The sequence below is a fragment of the Bos indicus genome, chromosome 11 (assembly GCF_029378745.1).
Source record: "Bos indicus isolate NIAB-ARS_2022 breed Sahiwal x Tharparkar chromosome 11, NIAB-ARS_B.indTharparkar_mat_pri_1.0, whole genome shotgun sequence".
Taxonomy (NCBI): Eukaryota; Metazoa; Chordata; class Mammalia; order Artiodactyla; family Bovidae; genus Bos; species Bos indicus.
In genome coordinates this window covers 86,004,637-86,031,292 of record NC_091770.1, presented here as the reverse complement: position 1 = coordinate 86,031,292, position 26,656 = coordinate 86,004,637, and the positions used below count along the sequence as shown (strand labels likewise).

General features: G+C 44.3%; 1 protein-coding gene across 3 annotated transcripts in view; it reads left to right on the top strand.

Annotated features, from left to right (window-relative positions):
- The first annotated feature begins 1,248 nt into the window (after positions 1–1,248).
- Positions 1,249–26,656, top strand: part of GREB1 (growth regulating estrogen receptor binding 1) — a 134,545-nt gene continuing 109,137 nt past the window's right edge. The window contains exon 1 of one of the 3 annotated variants that reach the window (XM_019970689.2): positions 1,249–1,427. The gene's annotated coding sequence lies outside the window, so the exon portion shown is untranslated. Of the gene's footprint in view, positions 1,428–2,061; positions 2,510–3,221; positions 3,302–26,656 lie in introns of those variants that run through there. The other 2 variants (XM_019970688.2, XM_070799123.1) reach the window with 2 other exon arrangements.

Here is a 26,656-nt window from a genome sequence, read left to right as displayed (position 1 = left end):
AATCATATTAGTTAAGATTAACACAGTTATTCTACACGTTTTTACTGCAGTGCTTGAAAAACAGTGCATTCCCTAGAAACACAAATGCAGTTGAAAATGTCCATTGCAGTCTTATTTCATTTCTTGCTTGTGTGTGTGTGTGTGTGTGTGTGTGTGTGTGGTCAGGTGGTATGTGGCATCTTAGTTTCTCAACCAGGGATTGAACCTGTGGTGCCCTGCAGTAGAAGCATGGAGTCTTAACCACTGAACTGCCAGGGAAGTCCCACAACAATCTTATTTTTAATCATGGAAAACTGATCAACTCAAACATCGATCAACAGAAAAATGTCTATACAAGCCAAGCCATTCACGCAATGGAACACTATCCAGCAGTTAAAATGAATAGCCTAGGGTTATATGTATGATGGGCTTCCTAGGTGGTGCAGGGGTCAGGAGTCCACCTGTCAAGTAGAAGGTGTGGGGTTTGATCCCTGCGTGGGGAAAATCCGCTGGAGGAGGGCATGGCAACCCACTCCAGTATTCTTGCCTGGGAAATCCCATGGACAGAAGCACCTGGTGGGCTACAGTGCACAGGGCTGCAAAGAGTTGGACACACCTTAGTGACTGAACAACAACATTTGTATGACAAGATGGCTCTTAAGCATAACATTGAGTGAAACAGCATAGAACAAACTGACTGGGTTACATAAGGAAATGCAGAACATAACACACAGAAAGCTGTAAGACTGGTAAACATGTTCTATTTGGACACGGGTATATGTAGTAGTAACATGAACACATGCATATGTAGCAATGGTGTGAAAACACTGATGAGATGTTTTAAACGGGTGCTGGGGGTGTTAATTCGGGAGAGAACTGGGATCAGGGAGGGCTGTCCAGGGGCTTTAACTGTATTGTGATATTTATTTCTTAGGAGAAAATCTGAATTAAGTACGGCAAGAGGTTAGGGTTAGCTGGTTCTTGGGCACACAGGCAGGGGCTGACAAACTTACTTTCTCTAGTGTGCCTCTGAAATATTTTATAATAAGAAAAGTGATGGTACCGCCAACCAGAGGACAGGAAATCTACAGAGATTAAGGCAGTATTTTTACCCAGAACCTGTTGAATGCTGGCACTGGCTGGGGGCCAGACCCTCATTCCCTCATGTAATGATTCAGCTCAGTGAACTGTGGCTGTCTTCCCCATCCTCAAGGACAGTGTCAGACTGGCCCAAGGCCACGGTGCGAGTCGTGGGGGTGAGTGCCCCTGAGGTTTCAGGGCTGGTCTTTGACTCTACCTCTGTGCCAGGCACGCAGGTTCCTGAAATCACAGGGGCCCCTCTTTTGGCTTAAAAAGATAAATCTGGAGTTTTCCTCCTGTCCTGTGCTCATCCCTCGGGCTACATCAGCACCAGTCTCCCGAGAGAGGTCTGCAAAGATTTCTTGGAGGTTCGTGGGTTCCTTCTTTCCTTTCATTCATTCTACCCGACCCTGGGGCCAGGCAAGGTTCCACCCGCAAGTGCCTGGCATTTCAGAAGCTTTCTCTTCTGCTGGCCTCAGACAGGTTCCCTGGTGAGAGCCTCCCAGGGTCAGGTGGGCCGCTGGCGGTTGGGGACCGTAGTCCCCCATGCCCTGCTTTGAGCCGTTGGCAGGGAGAAAGGCGCGGGGAGCCGGTACCGCGGGCGCCCAGGATGGCGCCTTGGGCCCCCGACCGACGTGGCCCTCCGCCGGGCTCATTCCGGGGGGCCGGGGTCCTTGGTGGGGAGCCTTTGGGAAGCCTGGGCTCCGCTCCTGCAGCCTCCCAGACTTGCCTGGTCGCCTCGCCACTGGGCGCCTGGGTCCCAAGCAACAAAACGATCTGTGTTCTCCCAGGGTTCTCCCAATGTCTGTCCAGGCTCTCGCCCCTACTCAGCCTTCGGGGGCCGGAGAGGCTCCCAGCGTGGCCCCGCGGGACGGTGGGCTGTGTGCTGGGGGCGGAACGGGGAAGCTGCCGGAGGATTCCCCGGGGGAGATCGGAGAAGAAAGCCGGGGGCGCCCCCTAGTCCGCTGCCGGGCCCGGCAGGTGGGAGGTCGCTTCGGCGAGGAGGGCGCAGGGGTACAGCGAGGGGACCCGGCCTGGGCCGGGGGCGCCGCGTCCTCGGCGGGGCGAGGACCCGGATCGGCGGGCGGGCGCCGGTTCTCGAACCTCCGGCCCTAACCTCCTCCCCTCGCCCGACGCCTCCCCGCTGCATCCCCCACGCCGCCCTCGCCGCTACCCTTGCCCAGCGGGGTCCCGGGGGCGGCCGAGCCCACCGCCGGCCCTCCTCCGCTGTCGGCTGGAAGACCTGGAGAAGCGGACTCCGGGGGCGGCGGGGGGTCAGGGGTCAGTCCCGGGCTCTGGCAGCGGTCCGCAGATCCGGGCTTTGCCGCGCGCCCCCCGGCCGGCCGAGCCCGGGAGCTGGGGAGCGAGCGCGCGGGCGGCTGGGCCGGCCCTCCGACGGCGGCGGGCGCACCGGAGCCGGTCCGCGGCGGCGCGAGGACAAAGGGCCGCGGTAAGAGCTGCCGCGCGCCGTCCCCGGGGCGAGCGGGGGGACCGCTGGCCGCCCAGCGCCCCGGGGAAGAGCCGGCGAGGGTACGGGTGGGTGGACCGGGGCACTTTTCCTGCCCCGATCGCCGGAAGGCTGCGGAAGTGTCGGGGTTCAGCCCCGAGGTCGCGTGGGGATGTGGGTGCGTGCGCGTGTATGAGTGTGTGTGTGTGTGTGAGAGAGAGAGGGGTCGGCCAGGGTTAGAGTTGGATGGACTTGGAGCGCGCGCTGAGCGCGCGGCACAAGGTCCCCGCTCGGTAGGTGAGAGCTGATAAAAATGACACTGATGGTGGTGGTCACTATTTTGAGGATGTGCACGCGTGCATGCATGCGTGTCCACGCCTCTGTGTTTGGAGAAGCTGGGGCCGGAGGTGCCGGCTCTAACTTCCCTGCACTTGGGACGCGGCAGAAAATGGGGCTTCTTTCCAAAACCGCCCTGGGACCTTCCTGGAGGGGCTCCGACCCTTGGAAAGGCTGGTTCCGAAGAGGCGAGAGCTTAGTCGCTGGATTCCAGTTTGGGGTCTTGGGAACAAAGGCTGCTTCCCTGAAGTCCAAGAAGGGGTGTGTGTGTGTGTGTGTGTGTGTGTGTGTGGCCGCCAAGGCGCCAGGCGGGGTGGAGGCGATGGTCATTCATGGAGAAGGATGTTGGGCCATTTTGCTGTCAACGCCTCTTTGATCCCTGGTCTTGAAGACCAGCAAAAAAGAGGGACTACTTAATTTGGGTACTGAAGCTTTGTTTAATAAACTTTGCTTATAAGGGTAAGTGTTACTCAGGACTTGGAAGATTTCTTTAGTATCTCTTTTAAACCATGTGCAAATTTGATTTGTTAAAAACTTTTATTCCTAGTGAGAGCATTTTAACACTGCTGTGTTAGATCTGGGGGAAGGGTAGAGGTCTGGGAGGGTTCTGACCTTCATCTGACATAAACCAGTTGTTTTAATGTCACCTGGTTTGCAGCATTTTGTAGGAAAACGTTATTGGAAGTTTTAAAGGCCAATTAGACTCCTACCCCTGACTTAGAATGTCTTAAATCTCTGGGCAGATTTGAAGAATTCCTTATATCCAATCTGTTGCTTCTAGAGCACTGTTTTGGGTTTGCTCAGAAAAGTTTGTTTCTAGAAAATGAAAACCAAATTAAAAATGTGAGACAATTAAATGAAACACAGGTGAGGAGCTGTTTCTAGGAGACTTTTCATACTGAAATCTGGTTGATTTAAAGTTTGCATTTGCGGTCTGTGACATTTTCCATCACCCACAGCAGTGGATGAGGTGGGCTGCTGTTCATTCTGGAACAAGTTTTTTGTTGTTGTTGTTGATGTTTTTAAAGGAAGTGTAGTTGATTTACAATATTATGTAAGTTTCAGGTGTACAATATAGTGATTCATAATTTTAAAGGTTATACTCCATTTATAGTCATTATAAAGTATCGCACAATATATCCTTGTGGCTTTTTTTATACCTAAGAGTTTGTACCTCTTCATCCCCTTCGCTTCACCCGTCCCTCATCACTCTCCCCACTGGTAACCACTGGTTTGTTCTCAGTGTCTGTGAAGCTGCCTCTTGTTTGTTATATTCACTAGTTTGTTGTAGTTTTTACAGTTCATGTATAAGTGATGTTATACAGTATCTGTCTTTGACTTATTTCAGTAGCGTAATACCCTCCAGGTCCTTCTGTGTCACGCCAATGGCAATATTTCATTCTTTTTATGGCTGAGTAATACTCTACATCTTCTGTATCTGTTCGTCTATTGACAGACACTTAGGTTGCTTCCATGTCTTGGCTGTTGTAAATAATGCTGCTATGAATATTGGGTACCTGTAGCTTTTAGAATTAGTGGGTTTTTTTTGGAAGAAGTATTCTTTAAAGGATAAGAAGTAAGTTCAGGTTGAAATTGAAATTCCATTTTAGCCTTTTTTGTTATTGCTTAACAAATGGCTTATCTGTGGTTTAAGTTGTTTTTAGCTAATGAAAAGAGCCACTTGCACCAATGCCTCTAATCTTTTACTGGGTGGGTAATTTGAAGCTACACTTTAATATCTGTATTTTTGCCTTGTCATTTTTGATAGGAGAGTTTATATCTAGAGTCTATCTAAAGATTTCCATGCTTAGTATGAAGTTGATGACTTGTTCATTTAGTAAGCGATTGGCTGAACTGTTATGGTGTTACAGATACTCAGTGTGCTACTACCATTTTAATTGACATTAGAAACCCCATTTTAAGAAAATTGTGTCTAGTTTGTGGATTCAAAATTTGAATTAGTTGGCAATTCCAGAATGTTCAGAGGCAATCTCAAAGTAGAGCTAATTAGTGATGAAAATATTCAGAATGAAAAGATGACAGACTATAGTTTAAAGAGAGAGGCAGGCTCCCCGCACCCTGCTCCATGCCCAAGCATAGTCCTCAATGATTGAATGGGACCAGGATATTTAAACAAAGAATGTGGTATGGATGCTTCATGTTTTAAGTGGAGAAAGGGAGCTTGCTTTTAGTAACCCACATTTCCCTGTCCAGCATGCTTCACTGGTTCTGTTCTGTTTCCCCTAGGAAGCCTCTAGGGCTTTTGTGGGGGTAACTGACTATTAGGGTTGGCTGAGGGTAATGCATAGAACCCTGGCCTGGCCATTCCAAAGAGTCCATGGACTTTGAAACCCTTCAAAAGATTCCGGTTAATCTTTGCAGTTTGTACACTGCTTAATGGGCACACTTATCTTTTAGGTTTAGTTTCTGAGTATACAGCTAAATTATAGTACTTTAGCTAATTACCCTTAAAAAAAAAAGTACAATGAGGAAGACTATTGTAGAAGTTATATTTGTGATATAAAATTGAAAAACCTGCAGAAGAGTTAAAAAAAAGAAAAAAGTTGGAAATCTACGATCCAGATATAATTACTGCTAATTCTTTTGTGTGTTTTTTCTAGTCTTAAAATTAAGTTCTGTATGCTTCTGAACATTGGCCAAGATTATGTATATATATTTATCCACATAAGAGAATACAAAATTGTAATTTAAAATAACATCAATGAAATAATAAGTGTAATCCGTGCCATTTTGTCATTATTATGAATATGGCTTCCCTGGTGGCTCAGTTGGTAAAGTGTCTGTCTGCAATGCGGGAGACCTGGGTTCAGTCCCTGGATCAGGAAGATCCCCTGGAGGAGGAAATGGCTACCCACTCCAATATTCTTGCCTGGAGAATGCCATGGACAGAGGAACCTGGTGGCTATAGTCCATGGGGGTCACAAAGAGTTGGACACGATTGAGTGACTAACACTTTTGCTTTTCATTATGAATATACTTATTATTTCATTGATATTGTCATTTTAAATTACAATTTTGTATTCTTTTGTGTGGATAAATTATATATTATCTAGCAGACTCTTGGGCTTTTCCTTTTATGTGTGTTTTTGATGTTCTTTCCATCTTGATAAAACATAATTGACTGATGGTAATATATATTTCTGAAACTTGACTGCCTGTGTGTGTGTGTGTGTGTGCGTGCACACGCGTGCTCTGTGCACATGCTCTGTTGGATCCTTAGAAAATGGGAAAAAAGTTTAACTTCAAGGATATATAGTGGGAAAGGATGCAGTTTTGCCTTAGTCTTCTCACTCTCTTACTCCCTCTTAATTATCTTTTATGCCATTTATTTGTCTCTGTAACACAATAATTTTCTTTATCCCACCAAATTATGGACTTGAGGATAGCAATTTGTGTCTTCATTTTGTTTGACTCCCTCTAGTGGTCAGCCAAGGCCTGGCATGTCACAAATGTTCAAAATAGCCTTTGCGGGGAGTATATTTCAGGGCCTTTGTGGGAACCGAAGTCCTCTTAAAGATGTGCAATGACAAATCTTGATCCAACTGACTCCTGTTACCTTTTTATTGTGGAAAAACTTCAAATGTCTATGAAAGTAGAAAGGTTGTCTAATGAACTTCTGTGTGATCTCACCCAGTTCTACAATTGTGAACACTTTGTCAATTTTGTTTTTTCTGTCTCCTCCCTCCCCACACTGCAACCCTCCTGAATTACCTTGAAGTAAATCCAAGACATTACAGCATTTCATACCCCAGTTCTCCAATTGTAGTTGCTGGACCAGCAGCTTTGGCATCACCAGAGAATGTGTATAAAATGCAGATTCTCAGGCTCCACACTCAGTGCTACTCAGAAGCTCTGGGAGGGGGGAGATTGGCCAGAAATCTGAGGTTTAGCAAGCCTTCCAGATGATTCTGATGAACAGCCATGCTTGAGAACCACGGATCTATGAAGGTAGCCAAGAGATCTGTTATATAAGCTCTAAAAACCAGAAACAAATACTGCCCCCCACCATGCACACACAGAAGCAAAAACCTGCTGGAAATTGTGCATTTACCCATCACTGAGTTTGATAACTCAGTCCTATGTCAGTTTCTCCCCATTGTGCAGAGTGATCTTAACTGTGGGATGACTGTGAGATCTTTTGTTGATCAGGAACTCTGATTGATAGTTACAGTTCTTGACTCAAAAAGATTTGGAAAGGAAATTATCAGATAAAATTTTCTGAACTGAGGTATATGTAGGCAATTTTCATTTCAAAAAATAAGAAAAGGTTGAAAACCACTTCGTGGGACACACCGGATTTGCAATTCCATATTCCTTTGTTTGATGTCTTATCTCCCCTGTGGCACATGGCAGTTGCTGTGAAGGATCAAGTCTGCCTTGCTCACCATCCTGCTCCAGCACCCAGCACCCAGCACCCAGCACCCAGCACAATGGCTGGCCCACGGTATGTGCTCAGTAAATATTTGAGGAATGAATGAGCTTTGTTCTTTAGGGAACTTGCAGAGCTTTGCACAGAGCCAAGCCTAATACTGGTAGAAACAATTGGAGAACTATTAAGGGTTCTATTTTGAGGTCTTGACTACAGTGTAGGAGGAGAATTTGAGCCACAAGGTCAGTTAGTTTTGAATCTGTCAAATGAAAGTATTTATTATATTCTTAGCAATGTCTTCTGGAGAGATGTATAAAGGGCAACACAAGAGAAGAGTAAAACAAGGAGCTCATGCATAGATGAGTATTTCATTGGTTGGTAACTACGTTGCATTCCAGTGCTTTCAGGCACAAGAATTAGCTGAATAATATTAAATAATAATCGTTATAGCCACTACAATCCTTGGGCATCTACCAGGTAAAAAGTACTTTAAGGAAATTACCTAAATATCTGTTCCTTGATATGAACTAATTGGTACATTTTGAAATTTTGTATTTTAACAAAACAAATTAAAAACCCATTGATGTCTTCATTTGTAAAAATTAAAAACAAGGTTAGAAAGTTGTTTCCAAAATTTTTAAATCTGTTGGCATTGGTGGTCTATAAAGGCAACAGGTGTTTCAGCAACAAAATCCCATCAGTTATTTAACACATAGGCTTTCCTCATGGCTCAGTGGTAAAGAACCCACCTGCCAATGCAGGAAACATGAGTTTGATCCCTGGGTTGGGAAGATCTCCTAGAGAAGGAAATGGCAACCCACTCCAGTATTCTTGCCTGGGAAATCCATGGACAGAGGAGCCTGGTGCGCTACAGTCCATGGGGTCGCAAAAGGGAGTAGGAGATAACTTCGCAAATAAATGACAACAACAACATTTAATATATAAGTATTTATCGAGTTGATATTTTGTGCCAAGTACTGGTCTAAGTGCTGAAGATACAGTAGTGAACAAAAGAGGCGATTCCTGCCCTGATGGAACTTACATTTTAGTTCCAATATTTCCTTCTTGCACTACCCTGTAGTAGCTTGGGCTGTCATAACAAAATACCATAAACTGAGTGGCTTAAACAGCAGAAATTTATTTCTCACAATGCTGGTGGCTAGAAATTCAAGATCAAAATTCTGCTTGATTTGGTTTCTGGTGAAAGCTTTTTTCCTGGCTTGTAGGTGGTCAACTTCTTGCTGTGTTCTCACATGGTCATTCTTCCCGTCCTCTTCAAGGGTGGAGAGAGAGTCCTCTGCTGTCTTTTCTAATAAGGACACTAACCTTATTGATCAGGGCCCCACCCTTATGACCTCACTTCACCTTAATCACCTCTCACTGAGAGGCAGGGCTTTCATATATGAATTTTAGGGGGACATAAGTCTTCAGTCTAGGGCACACTCCCAAGATTGCCCCCTCAGGTGAGCTCAGTTTTGGAGCCTGCAGCTTTAGGGTTGGTTTGCAGTTGCACACAGGGTCTCCCAGCCCTGGTTTGGAGTGCTTAGAGGAGGAGTGGGACTCTCAGTCCGTAGCAGGTGGGGCGGGAACACATAGAGGTGACTCTGTTGTTGTCAGTGATTTTTTTTGTGCCTGGCACAGACTGTGTATACCTGTGTGCAGCCCAGGGCAGGGTACTTACCTGTAGATGTTTGTGGGTTGTTGGTAAGTAGTTTTGGACTGGAAACAGCACACAAAAATTGCTAAGTCCTTCAGAAAGCAAGCACTCCTGGATTGGAACTATCTAACGAATTCCCTGCCACACTAAGAATATTTCCCACTGTTATTCATACATTTCTTAAAGGTACTGGTTTATTTTAATGTTGAAGGCACACATACAGACCATCTTTTACAAAGGGTTCTGATTCATGTCCTCTGCTTCTGGCCTGAGAAACGAGTCTGTGCCTCTGCTTCCCACTTGACATTCTTGTCTTCTGTTAGACTTGAATGTGACTCAGTTTGGGAGTAACATATCAGGAGACCCGTCTGGGCCTTCAATTTACTAGGACTTCTTTGCTCTGTAGAATCTATCATTTCTATGTTTTAGATTGAGAAGCTACTACAAAACTGGTCAGTTGCAAAAGTGGGACCAGATTCTCAAACTCTATCTCCTAGGTGGCGAGGGGCGATCTGTGCGCGTTTCTGTGCATTTCTCTTCACCCACATTCACTCTGAAAGTGATTCTGCAGATGGCCATCCTGTTGCATTTCTTTTGCAGTTTTGACACCGAAAGGTGATCCTGTGTATCCGGGATTAGAAACTAGAAAATGGAAGCCCAAAGAGTGACCCCGGGAATGGATTTGAGTAGCTAATTGTGGCACCTCTCATAAAATTTAAAACTTAAATACCTTTTAGTTACTCAAAGACATTGAGATAACAGAAACAGAGTCCAGCAAAGTTAGTCACCCTCATTCTGTGCTCCACTGAGTTTGGTTGCATTACCACAGTGGAAGAGTTTCACAGGAGTTTTATGTGGCTCTTCTGGCCGGGTTCTGGGTTGGGCTGGTAGTGCCCATGAGGTGTAGTATTGTCATTCTCATTTTATATGTGGGAAAACCAAGTCCAGAAGCTTGGTTCAGGAACTTGATCCAGGTCATAGAGAGATAAGATGCTGTGACAAGGTTGATCACACATCTATCTGACCACAAAGCTATACAACTGTGAAGCCAGATCTTAGCACCAAAAGAAGAGAAATGTTTTGTTCATTCTGTCATCTGTTTCAAGTTAATTTCTACTTGGACTTTTTTCATTTGTCTATCATTCAGTCTCCCTTTCTCGGCCCCGGGGCTGGTCAGAGGAACACCCATATTTCAGGATAAACATTCTGCCTTTTTCCTTTCTAGCACCTCCCTTGTTTCTTTCTGAGAACTTGCATTTTTTCATAGGCTTTTGTGGGGGTCCAAAAAAAATTCTTTATTTGGCCTTTTCTTTTACTAAGATTTTTGTTGGTTTTGTCTAGATAATTAGGCATTATGATTTCTGTAGCTTCCATAAACCATAATGGAAAAGAAATGAAAAAGAAAGTATAGATGTCTAACTGAGTCACCTTGCTATACAGCGGAAATTAACACTGTTAATTAAATATACTTGAATAAAATAAATGTAAAAAGATAATTCATTCCTTTTTATTAGTGAGTTGTACTCCAAGCTCTGAACATAACCACAATGTAACCATTAACCTGTTAAAGGATATCCAAATTGTTTCTGGTTTGGGGCTATTATGAGTAAAGCTGGTACTGATATTTGTGCACGAGGTTTTGTGTAAACATAAGTTTTAATTTCTGTGGGACAAATATCCAAGAGTGCAATGACTAGTTCTTATGCTAGTTACAGGTTTAATTTTATAAGAAACTGCACAACAGTTTTCTAGAATAGCTATACAATTTCCCACCAGCAATGTGTAAATATCTAGTTTCTCTGTGCCCTTGGCAACACTTGATATTGTCACTTTTTTATTTTAGACTTCTGATGGTTGTATATTGATATCTTATTATGGGTTTAATTTGTATTTTCCTATTGGCTAATGATGCTGAACATGTTTTCATGACTTACATGCTTTCTATTTATTCTCTTTGGTAAAATGTCTCTTTATGTCTTTTGCCCATTTCCTAACTGGATTTTTAAAACTATTCAGTTAGGGAGTTAAAAAATGTGACAGGTGCTAGTCTTTTGTTGGATATGTGGTTTGCAAATACTTTCTTCTATTCTGTAGCTTATCTTTTAATTTTCTCCACAAGATCTCATGCAGAACAAAAACTTTTAAATTCTGATGAAGTCCAGTGTATCAACTTATCATTTGAAGGATTGTGCTCTTAGTTTCAAATATAAAAACTTTTTGCCTAGACCTGGATCATGAAGATTTAAAACGGTTTTCTTGCCTTTTTTTTTCACTATAAATTTTTTAGTTTTGTTTTATGTGTAGGTCTGTGATCCAGTCTGAGCTGATTTTGGTATAGAAGTTAACGTTTAGGTTAAGATTCACTTCTTTGCCTCTGATATCTAATTATTCCAGTGCCACTTGTTGAAAAGGCTGTCTTCCATTGAATTGCTTTTGCATTAATTTCTTCTCAGAATTGGTGCTTTTTATTATCAGGCAAATATATTGGGCCACGTAAGTGCCTATGATTTGTACAATAAATTTGAGCTGCTCCTGTTGCTAATTACAGTCAGGAGATCCATAAGGAGGGTGCAGCTCAGGGACCCTGGGAGTCAGGACTTGATGGCAGTTGGGGGAAATAAGAGTCAGGCCAGGGAGCTCTGCGTGGGAGACTGAGTTCCTCTGAGGTTTTGTTGCTGCCGTGCAGCTGGGCAGCTTCCTCTTCCAGGCAGGGGTGGTGACACTGGGTGTTCTGGGTCAGGCTGGGGCAGGCTGACCTGCGGGTGGAGATGACCTTCTGGAAGGCTTGGGCATGACTGGGTTAGGTTCCCACTTGGTCTCTTCCGTCAGTCACAGCCCCGCCTGAGCTCCAGTGATCTCAGCTGTCCGCTCCTGTGAGGTCTCCCCCACCCAATCCCCGTGACGTGTGACCTCCAGCAGCTGTTTCAAAACTGGTGTCCAGAACACACAGAACTCCAGAGCAATCTTGTTTGGGCTTACATTGAAAAAACCTGTGATTATTTTTAAATGTTTCCATAGTACACACGTCTTCATTGGAGAAAGAGTAGAAAGCACAGTTCAACAAAATGTATCTGTAATCTCCATACCCTGAGGTATGTAAACCCCAAATTCTTAATTTTGGAAGAAAGTTTTTTGTTTTTTATTTTTGCTTGTTTGTTTTTAGCTTGTTTCTTTCACCAGCTGGACCATCAAGACACAAAGCTGGTTTGGAAAAAAAAAAGGAAAGAAAAAAAGAAAGTGTCTTCTCTTGGGTTGAATGTGGAGAGAGGTTCTGACACTGCAGGTCACGCTGCCGCTGAGGCCCCATGTGTGGGGGAGCAGAGGTCAGCCCTGGGATACACAGCCGCTCCGAAGGGTGGGAGACCCTGAGGCCGGTGGGGCCAGTGCTGCCAGAGCATTCTTTTGTTTCCCCTGCTCAGCTGTCCAGGATCCTGGCTGAGGACATCAAAGACGTGGCTAAACACTGTTATCTGGCCCTGTCATCTGCCCTGACTCTGGAAGGGGCCTTCCCACAGGGAGTCCTGCAGAGCAGAGCCTGTGGCTTGTATCCCACCATTAATTCCAGGCAAGAGCGGATCAATAGTATTTGCATTAGCCGCATACATACCTCCCCACTCTGTTTTGTTCTGAGAAAGATTTATTTATTTACTTACACGATTAAAAGATTATACATTTTATTCACATTTCAAACGTTACTGGTGTAAATTGCTGGAAACTTATTAAACAAAAATACAAAACCTAAAAACGATAGTTCCTCTACCTAGACACAGAGGCATTATCCATGTTTTGGAAAGTTCTTCTTGTCTTTTTCATGTTTATATGCAATAGGAATTTAATAAAAGATGCTATCAGCCTGTGACTACAATTTCCCTGGAAGTGTGGTTAGAGTTTGTCAACCATGTCATTGCTGTAAACATTCAACTGCACAAAATTTGTATCTGCAGAGTATTTGATCACATCTGCAGAGTATGTAAATCACTTTTACATAATTTCTTTACACTTAAGAACTGTTGCTTAAAAAAAAAAATCAAGTTGGTATCGTTGCCTTTTCTGCTTAGCGAACAGTTCTTATTGTAGAAACTAAAAGGCTGTATATAAAATTGCCTGCTTTCGCTCATGGGAACTTCCGAAGTAGATTGTTACGGTATTAGTTAAAATGGTTCTGGCAGCTTGAAATAAGGGAACCACTGAGACTGACTCGGTTTTGCTGAGCAAATAATGGGTACTTGACATCTTTACAGCAGGGAATGGATCCTGGTCAGACTTCTGAGCACGTGGGCACCTCTGTGGGAGAAGGGTGATGAGGGGCCTACAGTAGGTCTGTTGCCAACCTATTTTTCTAGGCCAACTTTTGGCTAAGAAACAGAGAAAGGGTAGAGAGTCCTGGCAAGCTAGTTTGATTTCAGTGTTAGCCTGAGATGTAAGAAATGTTAACAGATCATGAGATACCGTTTACTCCACGTTATCATCTGTGATGTGACTTGGCCGTGATGCAGGGCTCAGGTTTGCAGTCCTATCTTGAGTCACACGCTGTGCCAGGCTCTGTCTTTGTCTTGACCACCCTGCTTGTCATGCTTATTTGCCTGTGGCTTCCCTGCATGGATTGACCAGTTTTTGAAGGCAGGAACCCAGGCCCTATCACTCGGGCACCCACGGGATCCCAGTGGAGTGCTGCAGCCTCCTGGCCAATGAACACGTTCAGCCCCATTAATTCAGTGGTATGCCCTAAGACTCTGCAGTTTATTCACTTCGGTCCTAAGCTCTTTTGAGTAAATTGCCATTGTAGTTGGGATATGAGAGGCAAGAGTGTGTGACTGAGAGGGGGAAGTCTTATTTCCACAATGGGATTCTTTCCAGAATGGGATGTGAAGTATTGTAGACAGGTCTCCTAAGGTGCTGTAACCCAGTTGATTACTAAGAGAAGGTGCTTTTTAGATTCTATATTATACTGTACTTTTATTAAAGGAAAAGATCATTTTGAGTTGTGTCCAATCACAAACACCTGTGAAGTACCTGCTTCCTGTCAGGTGTGCTTTATCTTGTTTTCAGGAATCAAACTGTTAGGGTTCCCTTTTTATTATGTTTGGGCAGAACTGATTTTTTTAAAAAATTAGAGCCTAATTTTCCTCTCAAGTTTATAGAACCAGGACAACTTGGCGCCTTGCTCAGTTCATCTGTATGTTCCTTTTTTAGTCTATCTGAATAAAGGCAATGATGAAAAATAGGATGAAAATATTTACTGGCCACAAACATTTTATCAGGTTCTTCATCTGGGCCTCCATCTACATGATGCATCGTTTCATCTGTAGCACTTTGTATAATGAAGGCTCATAGGGGGTTGAAGGAGTGTAAAATTGGATGCTTTTAATGAGCCCACAGAGGTTAAGTTTTACTGTCTCCATTTCACAATTCAGGAACAGAGGCTGAGAAAGCTTCACGGACAGGGTCATGCTGCTGGAAAGAGTCTGCTGGGATTCCAGCTGAAGTCTGTGTAACCTCAAGGCTGTGTTGGTGTCACTGGGTTGTCCAGCTTCCAGGGTGGTGTGCAGGCTTCACAGACAGAGCTGGAAAAGCAGGGGCAGCAGCGCTGACTGACACCAGAGATCTCCAGAGGATGGAGAGGCCACGTGGTTGTGGGGGTCTCATCTCAGCCCCCAGCTTCAATAGAGGTTTCATGCGTGCCTTAGGTCACAGAAGACCTCCCCAGCTTAGACACTCTGGTAGTTTTAATGTTTTTGTTGTTAGGTCGCTAAGCTGTGTCTGACTCTTTGTAGCTCCATGGACTGCAGCATGCCAGGCTTCCCTGTCCTTCGCTATCTCCCGGAGCTTGCTCAAACTCATGTCCTTTAGATCAGTGATGCCATTCAACCATCTCATCCTCTGCCGCCTCCTTCTCCTCCCACCTTCAATCTTTTCCAGCATCAGGGTCTTTTCCAATGAGTCAGCTCTTCACATCAGGGGGCCAAAGTATTGGAGTTTCAGCTTCAGCATCAGAATTTCCAGTGAATATTCAGGACTGATTTCCTTTAGGATTGATTAGAAGATATCATTTACTCTTTTATTGGTTTCCTCAGAAATTCTCTGAGGAACTTCTGTGGGGAAAAAAAAATAAAAAAGGGGCTGCTTCCTAACCCCAGTAATTCCTGATGTGGTAGAAAAAAATCAGCCCATGAGCCAGAAAAGTTTCAGATAGCGGCAGCTGCCACTTCTCATCTTAAAATTACCTTTAGATGTTGATCTATTTCAGCAGAATGATAGTATTTCCCTCCAACTTTTAATTTTGATATAATAGTCTTTTTGCAGTGATAACACAAGAACATTTCCAAGTCTCTGTATTATATATGATGAGTTTAGAGAAAGGCACGCATACATCAAAATCACAATCAATAATAGACACAGAACCAGAATATTGATTTTGTCCTTGAGGAAATCCAATAATAACAGGTCAATTCATTATAACACATGGTGAAAGTGATTCACCTTATGTGGAAGCAGACACTGGAAGGAAAGCAGTAGAAAGTATGCCACTTGGTTGTTGTTTTAGTTGCTAAGTTGTGTCTGATTTTTTTCGACCCCAGGGATTGTAGCCCACCGGGCTCCTCTGTCCCTGGGATTTCCCAGGCAAGAATACTGGACTGGGTTGCCATTTCCTTCTCCAAGGGACCTTCCCGACCCAGGGATTGAACCCAAGTCTCCTACGTTGCTGGTGGACTCTTTATCATAACTGTTAAATTGGGGGAAATGAGTGTGTAGTGTTGGCAAGCTTCAGTTTGCAGGGGGCAGAGAGAGCATTTGCAGTTCTGCAATGAAGTGGCAGATTGGCATGGAAGCTGCTGTGTTTGCCTATTGCTACAGTAATTATTTATTGAGCGCTTGTTGTGTGTCAGGCACCAGGGAAAGACTGGTGAAGCCAACCCCCACCCCCACCCTGGCTCCTGTGTATAAGTCTGTTCAGCCAAGTGGGGGAGACAGACTTTAACACACAATCCCTGAATGAATGGGGAAGGAGGCACTCAGTTAGAAAGAGAGCTCCAGAGAGCAGAGACCAACGAAACCTGACCTAGATCGGAACTTGATCTGAAGATGACTTGGTGGTCACTGCAGGGCTGGCAAGGGGGTTTGTGGGGGAGGAGTGGTGTGGGGAAGGTTTGTCCTGACCCAGGAAGCAGTGTGAAGGAAGGGCTTAGCCATGTGGCACGTGCCTGCGATATCAGGGGGAGTGGATGTCTGGTGTGCAGCCTACTGAGCAGGTGGGAGACTGCACAGCCAACCTTTGGGGGTTATTAAAGATGAGAGAACTTAACCACAGAGCAAGAGGAAACTACTTCCCAGGCCTAAGAGGGTGGGGTGGGACCGAGCTGGCTGTATAAGCGGGTGGTTAACAAGCCAAAGAGCCAGGGAGGAAACAGGCCAGGCTGCATGTAGACAGTTTCTCTGGGGACTGAGCCTGTTTTAAGGGCCTAAGGGACACCAGACACTCTTTCTCATCAGTAAGGCCAGTGATGACAGCCCCTCCAGCCTGTGAATCTATGCTTCTGTTCCCATGATTGATGGTAGGCCATTCTGCACATCTTCCCCAGATCCGTGGTTTGTTAATTAGGTTATGAGAAACCTACTGTGGCAAATGGAGACCATGAGGGCGTTGGATGGTGTATTTACTATCTTTCCATTAGACCAGATAGATGCCTTTGCAATTAGTTCAGAACTGGTGGTGGCCTTCCCCTCAGTTCAGTTCAGTTCAGTTGCTCAGTCGTGTCCGACTCTTTGTGACCCCATGGACTGCAGCACGCCAGCCCTCCCTGTCCATCACCAACTTCCAGAGTTTACTCAAACTCATGTCCACTGTGTCAGTGATGCCATCCAACCATCTCATCCTCTGTCATCCCCTTCTGCCTTCAATCTTTCCCAGCATCAGGGTCTTTTCAAATGAGTCAGCTCTTCGCATCAGGTGGCCAAAGTACTGGAGTTTTGGCTTCAATATCAGTCTTTCCAATGAACACTTAGGACTGATCTCCTTTAGGATGGACTAATTGGATCTCCTTGCAGTCCAAGGGATTCTCAAGTCTTCTCCAACACCAGGCCTTCCCCTAAGTAGACAGAAATAATCGCATGGTCCTCCCTCTCTCTCATTCGTTCATTTATGAAAAGTTTCTTATGCTTAAATGTTGTGACCTATGCTGGGGAGGAAAGAATGTGGCCTGGAGCTCACGGCTTGGTTCGTAGGAGAGGGGAGTGAATGTGCAAATATGGAATATGGGTGGAAATGTCTCAAAGAGCTTCATGGAGAAAGATCACCTGAGTTACTGCTTTAGAGAGATCACTTCATGGCAAATAGATGGGGAAAGAACAAGGACAGACTTTTATTTTCTTGAGCTTCAGAATCACAGTGGACAGTGCAGCCATGAAAAGACTGGCTCCTTGGAAGAAAAGCAATGACAAACTTAGACAGCATATTGAAAAGCAGAAACATCACTTTGCCAACAAAGGTCCGTCTAGTCAAAGCTGTGGTTTTTCCAATAGACATGTGCAGATCTGAGAGTTGGTCTATAAATAAGGCTGAGTGCCGAAGAATTGATGGTTTCAAATTGTGGTGTTGGAGAAGACTCTTGAGAGTCCCTTGGACTGCAAGGAGATCAAACCAGTCAAACCTAAAGGAAATCAACCCTGAATATTCACTGGAAAGACAGATGCTGAAGCTGAAACTCCGATACTTTGGCTACCTGATGCGAAGAGCCGACTCAGTGGAAAAGACTCTGATGCTGGGAAAGATTGAGGATAGGAGGAGAAGCGGGTGGCAGAGGATGAGATGGTTGGATGGAATCACTGACTCAATGGATATGAATTTGAGCAAACTCTGGGAGATGGTGAAGGACAGAGAAGCCTGGCGTGCTGCAGTCCACGGGGTTGCAAAGAGTTGGAAACCACTGAGTAACTGAACAATAGCAACAAAAATATTTCATATTGTATATATATATTTCAGATTCATTTCCATTGTAGGTTATTACAAGATATTGAATATAATTCCCTGTGTTACAAGCTCTTATCTATTTTACGTGTAGTAGTTCAGTTCAGTTCAGTCGCTCAGTTGTGTCCAACTCTTTGCGACTATACACATATAGTAGTGTGTATCTGTTAATCCCAAATTCCCAATTTATCCCCCCAGCCATTGTTTAAATGTAAAGTATTTATGTCACTTTATATGTCTTGTGTGAATCAGATATACTGATTTTGATACAAAATTGCACAATAATTAATAACTAATTTAGTCAAGAAATTAAAATACATATACCAGCTTTGCTGAGTGATGATATAGCAGACATTGACATTTCCTCATGCTGAGTCCATAGTAATTCATAGTAATGGTAGCAAAAGTGATTGTCTACTCCGCTCTAGGCACTAGATTAGGTGCCTTATATTTAATAACAAGAAATTATGACAGTGGGCATATCAACCATGTTTTACTATACTAAAGAAGTTGCCTAGAACTTGCAGATCTGTGAAATGGGTATCATTATTTCTGACCCAGGAGTCCCCAGGCATGAAGCTCCAAGACTCCATCCAGGCCCTGGCCCAGTGCTTCTCAAAGTCCCTTCTGCCCTTTGAGGGCCAGGTTGAGTCATGTCCAACCAAGCCTCTGGCTGTCTCCACTCGAGGCTGAAGTCCTGAGACCACGGAACTCGACTTGGTGCTGTCATCATACTGGCCCTGGAGTGGGTGGGAGAGTCTATTATTATCTCCTTTCTGGTATTATTCTAAGTGGGGATTCTGGCCCTTTAATTCTTCTTATTAACTCATTGAACAAGGACTGTATTGCTTTCCAACAATGAACTGAAGACATTTTCTCAGGAGGGCATTGTAGCCTGGAAAACACAAAACCATGCCTGAGACATGTTTCCAGAGGCTTCTTAGAGTTTCTAGGCCATTTCTCCAGTAGTGGAGGCTTGTCCTCTTCGCCAGTAAAGGAGGGGTGTGGAGGGGGAGTGGGGGGGAGAGAGAGGAGGAACAGGGGCAGGCTCCGCCAGGCTGTCCCCAGCCCCTTGTCCCAGGCCTGCTCTCCTGGTCCACTTTCCACCCCTAGTGTCTGCTTTTCCAGAGATTCTTGGAAGTTACAATTCCTGTTTCCTTTGGGATGGACAGCCCCACCCTTTATAGCCAGGGTTGGCCTTGCTCCCCGCCACCCCTCCCCACTCCCTCCAAGGGAATGTTTCCCAAAGTCTTTATTTTCCAATAAACAACAAGACCCCCACAGATGCGTCCACAGAATGAGCTCTCTGGGTGTCGTCTCCTCTCTGTCCTTCACCTAGCCTGGGGAAGGCTTGTTTTCCTGTCCTTCCTGACATTTTTGCATGGCCCCTCCCACTTTTATGTGCCTGATTGAGAACACACAATCCTTCTGGAAACAAACAGTCATCTTCCAGAGCAGTGTAGATCAAACCCCTATTTAGAATGGAAGAAAACAAAACATCTTTTCAAAGCCAACATAAACTATAGAGATTTGGTTTCAATGCATGGAAGCCCATTTCTCTTCAAGACCTACACCATTTCATATCATCGTTTGTGGGGTTACACCCTCCACTAAACCTTGCTAAAACATGGCCCACCCAAAATGCCCTTTGAAGTTGTCTTCTGTACCCAGAGACTCTGCCTGAAAGGTGAATCCAAAATTGTTCTCTTTATCTTTGATTTGCCAGAATTACCAGCCCAAAAGTTCCAGGGCCAAATCAGCTTTTTTGCCTTTTCAGTCTTTTATTATAGAAAAATGTAAGCATACACAAAAGAAACAAGATTGATACATGTAGTCAGGTGGCTCAGTGGTAAAGAATCCGCCTGCCACTGCAGGAGACGCAGGTTTGATCCCTGAGTCAGGAAGATGTCCTTGAGTAAGAAATGGTAACCCACTCCAGTATTCTTGCCTGGAATATTCCATGGACAGGGGTATAGTCCATGGGGCTGCAAAGAGTCAGGCATGACTGATCATGAGCACATACTGTCTTTCCTCTGTGTCCATGGGTTCCAGATCCTAGGATACAACCAGCTGTGGATTGAAAATATTTGGGAAAAAAAATTCCAGAAAGTTCCCAAATGCAAAGCTTCAGTTTGCTGCTGTGATAACTATTTACATTGTATCAGGATTATAAATTCTCTAGAGGTGATTTAAAATACTTGGGAGGATGGGTGTAGGTTATGTGTAAATACTATGCCATTTTCTAAAAGGGACTTGAACGTCTGTGGATTTTGGTATTTGGTGGGGGTCCTGGAACGAATCCCCTGTGAACACCAAGGGATCACTGTATGTACTTTCCATATTAAAAAATTAGCAACACATGGATAATTTTGTTTTGTGTACTCCCCCAGTAGTTTTCCTTTCCCTGATGGATTATTTCAAAGCAAATTCCAGACGAACTGTTTCGTGCAAAAACATTTTTGTGTTTATCTCGGAAGGTATTCTCTTTTCAAGAAACCATCGTGTCACCAAAATAAAAAAATGAACAGTAATTCCATTTTATCCCAAATGTCCAATTAGTGTTCCGTTTCCCCTAAAGTTTCATTGACAAGTTTTGCAGTTGATTTGTTTGTTGGAATGAGGATCCAAATGAGGTCCATGTCTTCTGATTGATAACAGTTTTTCTCCCTCTGCCATTTTTTTATTGAAACCACCAAGAGGTCTTTGGCCTCTTGCATTTCCCTGCTTTTTGGGATTTTTCTGGTTATATCACTGGGCTGATGTTTAGTTTGTACGTTTGTTTCTGTGTAATCAGTAGACTGGTGGTTTGATAGGTTTGGCATCGTCCCAACCTAGGATTCGAACCCAGGTCTCCTATGTTGCAGGTGGATTCTTTACCATCTGAGCCACCAAGGAAGCCCTCCTTGGGAACGGAACCCATTCCGAATTAAACAGCCCCCTTCTGCCTAAAACACACGCCTCACAGATGCACTGAGTCTCCTGGATCAGTATCCTCAGCTCTAAGCCGGGATAGTCACAATAGTCCTGTCTCTTAGGGTTGTTGTTCGGATTCAGTGAGATAATACATCTAATGAAGACCTCCACAGACATCAAGGAGACTTTTCTCCCTGCCCATCCCTTTGGCATTTGTGTTCCTAGAAAAGCCATCTTGCTTCAGTCTCATCACTCGCTCTCCCTCACCAGGGATCTTTAGCGTGCAGCTGGCGGAATTTCCATGGCACAGGCACTGGAGTTACACCTGAAAACAGTGTCAGACAGAAGCTTTTTTTCCCCCTAAATTGAAGTGAAATTTATATAGCATAAAGTGGACCTTTTTCAAGTGAAAGGTTTAGTGCTTTCAGTACACTCACCATTCCGTTGCTTCCGGTACCACTAGCAACTCTGTCTTTAAATTCTTTTATTTTCATTTTTTATAGTTTTGGGAGGCACACAAATGGTACATTCCTATGGATCAGAATTAAACTTTTCTGTTCTTTATGTTTGTTCTCCCTACTTTTTGTTTTCTCCTTTGGGTGGCTGACCACGCCTTGCTTGGTAACCACAATGACAGTAACAGTCTGGCCTTTCAGCCATACCCCCTCCCCTTTCCTCCCCGTGGACTCCTGTGGAAGACCTTGTTCCTTCAACCATCCTTTAATTAAGTAAAACTGGAAGACAGAAATGATCATTCTTATGGGGCTGAAGTGGAAAATTGCTTTTTTAGTGCAGCATGTGGGATCTTAGTTTCCTGATCAGGGATTGAACCCACACCCCCTGCAGCGGAAGCACAGAATCTTAACACTGGACTGCCAGGGAAGTCCCATTAAGTGGAAATTTTTAAAAAAAAAATCAAAGAAGCAGCTCTTCCTATAAGTAAAATTAATTTACTCAGTAACTTTTTATTGAGTGCTTGCTATTGCTATTGCTATTGCTAAGTCACTTCAGTCGTGTCCCACTCTGTGTGACCCCATAGATGGCAGCCCACCAGGCTTCCCCATCCCTGGGAGTCTCCAGGCAAGAACACTGGAGTGGGTTGCCATTTCCTTCTCCAATGCATGAAAGTGAAAAGTGAAAGTGAAGTCGCTCAGTCATGTTCGACCCTCAGCGACCCCATGGACTGCAGCCTTCCAGGCGCCTCCATCCATGGGATTTTCCAGGCAAGAGTACTGGAGTGAGGTGCTTGTGTTAAACCCTGGGTATTTGTCCTGCATTAAACAGATGGGACTCTGCCAGGATTTTCTTTTTTTTTTTCTTTTTTTTTTTCCATTTCTGGACATCTTTAATTGCACGAAAGATGATCTTATATGATAGCTATTGGAAAATTCCAGATTAAAAATGCAATGTGTAATATGGTACTGAATTTGCAAAGAAATCACATATACACACATACATGTTAATGCAAACACATACATGTGCGTTTGCAAGTAATAAAGACAGTAGAAATACATTAAAATAATAATAATAGTTATTTCTGACAAATATTTAGTGTTTATGCTGTATTTTCTGTATTTTTTACATGTTTAGAAATGAGTACAAGCTATTAAGAAAAATGCATGTGAATAACAAATAGCCTAAAATATTTTTTCCCTCAAGATACCTTTTAAAAGAAGTGTTTACAGGCTTAAGTCTTACTATCTTGAGAGCTTCTGAGAACTTTTATTTACTTAAAAAAATTAGGTTATTTATTTTAATTGGAGGCTAATTGCTTTACAATATTGTGGTGTTTTTTGCCATACATTGACATGAATCAGCCATGGGGGTACACGTGTCCCAAACCTCCTTCCACCTCCCTCCCCATCGCTTCCCTCTGGGTCATCCCAGTGTACTTTCTGCCAGGATTTTCTTGGCGACGCCACGGTGTGGGAGATTTGCTTGTATCCCAAGGCTTTAGAATGAAATTAGTCTTGAGCCGAGGGCCGAGGATTGTAGAACAGCCCCTTGCTGTGATGGAAGGCGCAGTGAGGTGAGAGTTGATAACCTGGGTTGGGATTGTCTGTCCCATCAGCCGTGAGTATCCACGTGGAGCTCCTTTCCCCCGTGATCAGTGACCTGAGACTGGACCTGAAGGGTCCTCTTGAGAACAGAATGAAAGAAATGCCTCTTCCCAACAACTCGGAGACATTTTGCGCAGTTCAAGCTAGTTTTGTGTTTTACTTGAGTGAATACGATGTAAGATTTATACCCAAAGATAATTGGGTCGCAATGGCCCTCCTTCAGTTGCTGGAGCCGCTTGGGTAAAGGCACCCAGGGACTGTGGTTTTTTCCTCAACCATTTGCCTGGGAACGGACTTTTTGATGAAGTCAGAGCATCTCTGTTCTTGAGCTAAAAGGAGAAGTTTAAAATTAATAAGTTTAATTGGACCTGATTGTTTTCCTGTTTGTTGTTCACAAACACGATTGTGTAAGTGGACAAGGTGGAGTTCCAGAAAGCTCTGCAGATTCACCAAATTTTTAAAAATATATCTACTTCCAAATTTTTTAAAATATATATACTTAAGTCAGTTTTGTTTGATTTAGATCCTAAAATTTTGCTAAGGTACATGATTGCAATTTGCAGCTTCATATGTGGGATTTTTTTTTATATTGAAATACAGTTGATTTACAATGTTATGTTAGTTTCAGGTGTATCTTGTCTCTTTGATTTCCCAAGGACGGATACTTTTTCACACATCCTGTGGGTTGATTAGAGACCCATAGCTCATCTCCCTGACAGAGTGGTGGGTCTTTAACTTGGTCCCAGTGTGGGAAGAGTAAGAGCCTCTATGTCACCCTTGAGGGATTTCAGTCCCAAATCGAAAGTATGGGCTTCTCAGGGACACCTTCCAGCTTTTATTTTCATGGGCTCCAAAATCACTGCAGACAGTGACTGTAGCCATGAAATTAAAAGACACTTGCTTCTTGGAAGGAAAGCTAGACTGTATTAAAAAGCAGAGACATCATTTAGCCGACAAAGATCCGTATAGTCAGTGATGCTTTTGAAACGTGGTGTTGGAAAAGACTCTTGAGAGTCCCTTGGACTGCAAGGAGATCGAACCAGTCAGTCCTAAAGGAAAATCAATCCCAAATAGTCATTGAAAGGACTGATGCTGAAGCTAGTTCCAATACTTTGGCCACCTGATGTGAAGAGCTGACTCATTGGAAAAGACCCTGATTCTGGGAAAGATTGAAGGCAAAATGAGAAGGAGACGACAGAGGATGAGATGGTTGGATGGCATCACTAACTCAATGGACATGAATTTGAGCAGACTCTGGGAGATAGTGAAGGACAGGGGAACCTGGCGTGCTGCAGTCCATGGGGTTGCAAAGAGTTGGACATGACTTAGTGACTGAACAGCTTCTCAGGAAAGGAAGTTTGAAGTACCTCAGCTATTGAAATAAGTTTTTCCAGAAGCAACATTTAAAATCTCTACCATAAATTGGACTCTGAGCCCTTAGGAGAGACCCGAGCTCCTAGGAAATCTCTTAGTCACCCGTCAAAGCCCACTTCCTTCAGGAAGCCTTCCCTGTTCTCCTTATTGGATAGAATTTTCTCCTTTTCTGAACTTCTGTAGCCAAGGGTTGGAGTTTTGTTCAGATTTACCAGAAACCTAAATTAATAGGAGCATCCTATTTCCCAAGCATTTCAATTCATTGAGGGTTCTCTGTCTTGCTTTAAAAAATAGCAACAGTGGCTTCTTTGTAATACTTCACACTTATTAATTTCTGTGAAATAAACCAGTATTTATGAAACATTTTTTCCAGGCCTGGCTTTTCTGGGTACTGAGTGTGACATGTTAGTGGATGCTTGGCCTGGCGTGTCCCTCTGCACTCACGTGGGCTACAGCAGCACAATTTGTGGTTTCATTCAACCAGTATTTTCTGAGGACTAGTCTGTGTCTGGGCTCAGGAGCGGAAGAGCTGAATGAGTTCTGGTCTCTACCCTTTAGGAGTTCATGGACTAGAGCGAGGAAACTGACAGAGAAGGAGTGAGAATAACTCTATTAAGGATCAGTTGGATCAGTGTGGTGGCTCAGCAGTAAAGAATCCACCTGCAATGCAGGAGACATCAGAGACATGGGTTTGATCCCTAGGTCGGGAAGATCTCTTGGAGGAAGGCATGGCAACCCACTCCAATATTCTTGCCTGGAGAATCCCATGGACTGGACAGAGGAGCCTGGTGGGCTACAGTCCATAGGATTGGACATGACTGAAGTGACTTTGCACACACACATGCACAGATCAGTGTAGAAAGGGTGGGAATGGATGGAAGAAGGAATATTTTTGGCTGAGAGCCTGGGCCAGAGGTGTAGGGTTGAATCTGTAAAACCAAAGACAATGGGAAATGAATGGTGTCTCTAAAGCTCAGGACACAGATGATAAGCAGTTGACGTTGAGGGTCTAATGTGTATGTGCTGCCTACTGGGCTAGGCTTGTTTACCACAGTCATCCTTTAACCAATCCTATTGTGTAGGTATCTCCATGCTACCTATTTCATACTGGGGAAACCACAGAATTAGAGACAATTATCTTCCCAAGTTATCTCCTGCCTTGCTGAGCCTACAATTCAACAGCTGGAGACTGACTCCAAATCTGCACCCGTCCAGTCAGCATCCACCTCTTTGCTAACATACTGTGGCCATATTTTCTGTTATCAAATGTCAGTGTTATGTCTTCAGATGTGTGTGCTGTTTAACTGCTTTTTCTGGGAGGGAAATGCTTGGCCCACAGAAATGCTTGTCAAGAAAACAGGGAGGAGTATTGATTGATTGCAGGGGGCTCAGTAGAGGGACGGAGAAGGCAATGGCACCCCACTCCAGTACTCTTGCCTGGCAAATCCCATGGACAGAAGAGCTTGGAAGGCTGCAGTCCATGGGGACGCTGAGGGTCGGACACGACTGAGCGACTTCACTTTCACTTTTCACTTTCATGCATTGGAGAAGAAAATGGCAACCCACTCCAGTGTTGCTGCCTGGAGAATCCCAGGGACGGGGGAGCCTGGTGGGCTGCCGTCTATGGGGTCGCACAGAGTTGGACACGACTGAAGCGACTTAGCAGCAGCAGCAGCAGCAGTAGAGGGAAAGAACTGGAATTTAACTCTTTGGAAATTTCACTTGGGCCAAAGGAATGCCTGTGAAGTGTGGGAAATCCTGTGCTGAATACAGTGACCAAGAGACACTTGGGTATCTTTCGGGACTCAATCTGTACAGCCACTCTCTGTGCTGAGACCATTGCTCCTCCCCTCTGTTATAGCTCTTATCAGGTGTTGATTTAGTAATGTGACATCTTGCCCTGTTGGACTGTGAGTTCCTTTGAAGTTGAGAGCAGGTGCCAATCATCTCAATACTTCCAGTGCCTGGCACAGGGTGGGTACTTCAGAGTTACTTGTTGAATCCATTCATCTACCCACTCAGCCATCTCCCCATCCACATCTATCCATTCATCCAACCAACCATCCAGCCAGCCATTTGTTCATTATCCATCAATGTACCAGTCCATCCATCCATCCATTCACCCATCTATCTACCTGCTCATCCATCCACCCATCCCGTTCATCCAGCCAGCCACCTACTCACCACTCACTTACCCACTCATCCATCTTTCTATCCATTATCCACTCATCCATCCATCCATCCATTCACCCACTCACCCTTCCATCCACCTACCCATCCATGCACCCATCCACTTATTTATTACTCTATTTACTGACCCATCCACACATCTGCTGATCCACTCACTCATTAGGTACTCTCTGAAGAGTACGATGTGCCTGTTATTATGGTATAATACCAGAGCCTGCCTGGTATTATGGCTCTGTCACTGAAATGACAGAGATTGAATCAGATA